We start from the raw sequence: 4012 nt of genomic DNA, 5'->3' as shown, positions 1-4012 counted from the left end.
GTTTCATAAGCTGTGTTTTCCATGGGAAGGCCCATATGACGTAGTGGATCGTCTCTCAGACGTGAATTTCTGGATAAAATGTGGTCGGCGAAGTAAGCCAAAGTTGGTGCATGCCAACAGGCTTTGGCGTTATCATGGTCCAGGACATTTCAGTTGGGATGAAGTGAACAACAGAACAAATGATGTGTCACCTGAAAAAGCCACTGTCGAAGAAGAAACTCTACCCGGTTTTGAGAAGGGAAACAATGAAGCCCTTGATGAAGTTACTACCACTGGTGTGACTGTTACCGATAATAGGACATTTCCTGATGGAGCAGATGAACCCCACGTGAAGCAGAAGCCAACGAGACGGAGACCAGTGCGGAAGAAGAAACGTCCCGTAAAATTAAGAGACATTGTTGAATTTTAATTATGTGTTTGTAAATTTTGTACGTTTAATTAAGTTATTGTTAATTATCTATTGGTTTAATTTAAGTGGCTATTGTTCGCGATAAACTATACTAAGGAAGGGGCAGTGTTACGACAGCGGAAGTCACGTGATTCTGCTAGTGCATGCATGACTGCGTTTCTCAAATTATCGGGGAAGCTTGAGTGTGATCGAGACGCTTCTTTGTTAGTATATAAGCCTGGCAGAGAAAGCCAGCAGGGTGAATGAACAAAGAGAAGTTATCGAGATTGTGAATCGCTGTGAATTATTGCATGTATTATAAAAGTTGTTAAGTTTAAAGTGACGAGAAACGTGCTGATTGTGGAACTACTGTGTACTAAAAGTTTGTATCGAGGAAGAATAAACTGGTTTAACCAAGAAAGGACTTGTATCATTGAAGATTCTCGGAAAGAATTTCTACCGGAAATTAACAAACAAGCAGATACGTAACAGTAACCTTCTGCTACAGAAGGAACTATGTGTATGTAACCTTCTGTTATATAGTGAAGTTTGTGTATGTAACCTTCTGCTATGCAGAAAGAAAGAACTAGTATCGCTGAAGATCCTCGGAAAGAATTTCTACTGGAAACAAACAAGGAGATATGTAACAAGATTGACAAATGGGAAATTGATCCTAAATTTAAAAATTGGATTAGTAGAAGTAATAAGCCCCCCCTGTATTTTTACTACAAAGCTTGCAACACAGATGGTAAAGCAGGAAAATCTGAATTATAAAAGCATGATGCTGGAATTAAACGTAAAAAGTCAGTGAATTTGATAAAGATTGTTGTAAGTGTTTTCAATATGCCGAGTACAAGCGAGCATAAACGACAGAAAAGAATGATAAAAGAAGGTTAAAGAAAGCTTGCAGCATTCCATTCAGTATTATCGATCATATGGTTCTCTTAATGCAGTTTGTATGTCCTGACTTGGAGATTGCAAAGCAAATAAAGTGTACCTGTATTGTAAAAAATGTGTTAGGTAGTGAAATTCATGAAAATTTGCATGACTTAAAACATGACTTAAAACTCGTCATTTTCTCTCATTGTTGATGAGTCAACAGATAAGGGCTGTATCAATCATTTAGCCCTTGTTGTCAGAGTTTTGACTAGTGTGGATGTTCAAGATTCATTCTTAACATTAATACCTGTCGAAAATAATACAGCAATTATGTTAGGAAATAACATCTGTAATGAATATTTCATATATACCATACAAGGAAAATATAATTGGTTTTGTTGTAGATGGGGCTAGTGTTCTGATGGGTAAAAAATATTTTCTTTCAACATTGCTCAAAGCTAATATACCTAATCCTTTTGTAATGAAATGCATACGCTACTCATTCTATTTTTGTGCATCATATGCATGTAAAACATTGCTTAGAGGTATTGAAAACATGGCTCGTGATATACATAATTATTTTCTTTCACCTAAACAATCCCAAGCCTTGAAGGCGTTTCAAGAGTTTGTCACTGTTAAGCCACATAAAATGTTTCACTCATGTCAGACACGTTGGTTGTCACTTCACAGTTTTGTCAAACGAATACTTGATCAGCTGAAAGCATTGAAGCTCTTTTTTACTCATGCATCTATGGAGGACCGAATACTAATTACAGAGTCTATTTTGCATAAACTGAATGATCTTTCAACAAAACTTTATCTTGAACTTCTAGACTATGTTTTGCCTCTGTTTAACAATCTAAAACAAGAATTGCAATCACAAGAACCCAAGATATATGTACTACACAGTAGAGCTCCTCTATTGTGTCTACTTAAAAATTATTCCCATATCATGTGCCAATTTTATAGATCCAGCTAACTTTCGCCCTCTTGAGGAAATATTCCTGGGTGGCCAAATAACAGTTTCCCTTCAGACTGAAGATGGACGTGATGAACAACAGCTTACAAACTTTAGACTGAAATGTCTAGATTTCTATATTGAAAGTGTTTCTCAGATAACAAAAAGATTTAATTTGTTGGACACTGTGACGGATTTATTATTACATATTTATTTTTCTATCGATGTTTGCTTAGATTAAATTTATATTTAGAAACATACATAGTTTGTAGTGTTAAATATGTATTGCGAAACTCCCGCCTATTCCCCAAAGTTGTAGAAGATTTTCGAGAGTAAGAATGAACAATATATGTGTGTACGTAAACGCTTGTGTTAGCGTCAGTATTGTTATATAAAACTGAAATTTCGAGAAAGTGTGTAAAATTTTTGTATATAAATCATTGTTTGTAATAACTATTATTACAAATTGTATTGTTGTTTGTATATTAAAACATTTGTATTAAAAAGAAAATTTGTGTGTATCAATCTTGTTGGCAAATATCATAAACTGCCTATGTATCGGCTTTTACTTAACTGCTAAATTCAAAGTACAATTTAACTACTAAATTTAAAGTATCATTTAACTCAATTTCAGACCATTTGAAATTGTAATATGTAACAACACATTGTTCACAAACCTAAAATCAATGAACCCTGCAAGTATTTTTCAGAAAACTGTTGATTCTATTGCTCCATTGACATTCCATTTTTCCGAAGCTGGTACTAATGTCTGATATAAATGGTTTAGACAGTGAATGGCACTTGCTAAGAAATACAAAACTTGACATAGTAAGACTTAAGTGATACTCAGTTTTGATTCTAACATTAAGAAAGGAGGTAATTTTCCATTATTTCCTTTACTTGGAAATTTTATGAAGAAACTCTTGACTTTGCATCACTCCAGTGCGTCAGTTGAGAGAATGTTCTCACAAATCAACATGGTGAAAACCAAAACTAGAAATCAACTCTCAACATCAACACTGATTGGAATGCTTCATGCAAAAGAGGCATTTAACAATACGAATTGTTGTGATTTCAAGGTCTGTCCATCTCATTTCAAGAGGATGACAGACCGAATCTATATGACAGAGGACTAGAGCCAGGCCTTGTGAGTACTTGCTATATATAAGTGTGTGTGTGTGTGTGCGTAAGCTATTATTGCCCTGTGCATTTTCTGGTGAATATACAAACCTGGTACCCTCCATTTTGAAAATAAAATCGATATAATTGCAAAAATTGGATCTTTGTAGTGAAATTTCATATTGAATAAAAGAAATAAAAAAGCAATAACAACAACATCTAGCAAACATTTTAACAAATCTAAATAATCCATTTAACCCCTACCAGGGAAGTCCCGAAAATTCCTCGTTTACATTCAGAATCAACGCACCTCCCTGTTTTCAAAACCCTGGATCCGCCACTGCACCCTGTTAGAGAAACAAAGCTGTCTTAACTGAAGATGACTCTTACTTTGCCAAAATATATATTTGTGTCCCCTAGTCCTATTATTATCTCGCCGTTAAGTATGAGAAAAGATGATGCATCAACACTATCAATTCCCTTTACAATCTTAGACAATTCAATCAGATCCCCTTTAACTCCTTTTTTTTCAATAAAAACAATTTCAGAGATTTTAATCTCTTCTCATATGACAAACACTACATCCCAGGCGCCATTCTAGTTACCCTCCTCTAAACCCTTTCCAACAATTCAATGTCCTTCCTAAGGTAAGGGGCCCAAGACTGAAC

At 35.0% G+C, this 4012-nt stretch overlaps 1 long non-coding RNA gene across 1 annotated transcript in view; it reads left to right on the top strand.

Moving 5' to 3' along the window:
• LOC111087476 overlaps positions 1–4012 on the top strand; it is an 18986-nt gene that overhangs the window by 12638 nt on the left and 2336 nt on the right. Inside the window, exon 2 of the long non-coding RNA XR_002612149.1 lies at positions 1881–1882. This is a non-coding gene — a long non-coding RNA (uncharacterized LOC111087476). The remainder of the gene's footprint in view (positions 1–1880; positions 1883–4012) is intronic.

This window comes from Limulus polyphemus, unplaced genomic scaffold (genome assembly GCF_000517525.1).
Source record: "Limulus polyphemus unplaced genomic scaffold, Limulus_polyphemus-2.1.2 Scaffold2200, whole genome shotgun sequence".
NCBI lineage: Eukaryota > Metazoa > Arthropoda > Merostomata > Xiphosura > Limulidae > Limulus > Limulus polyphemus.
This window is presented reverse-complemented; position numbering and strand designations above follow the sequence as displayed.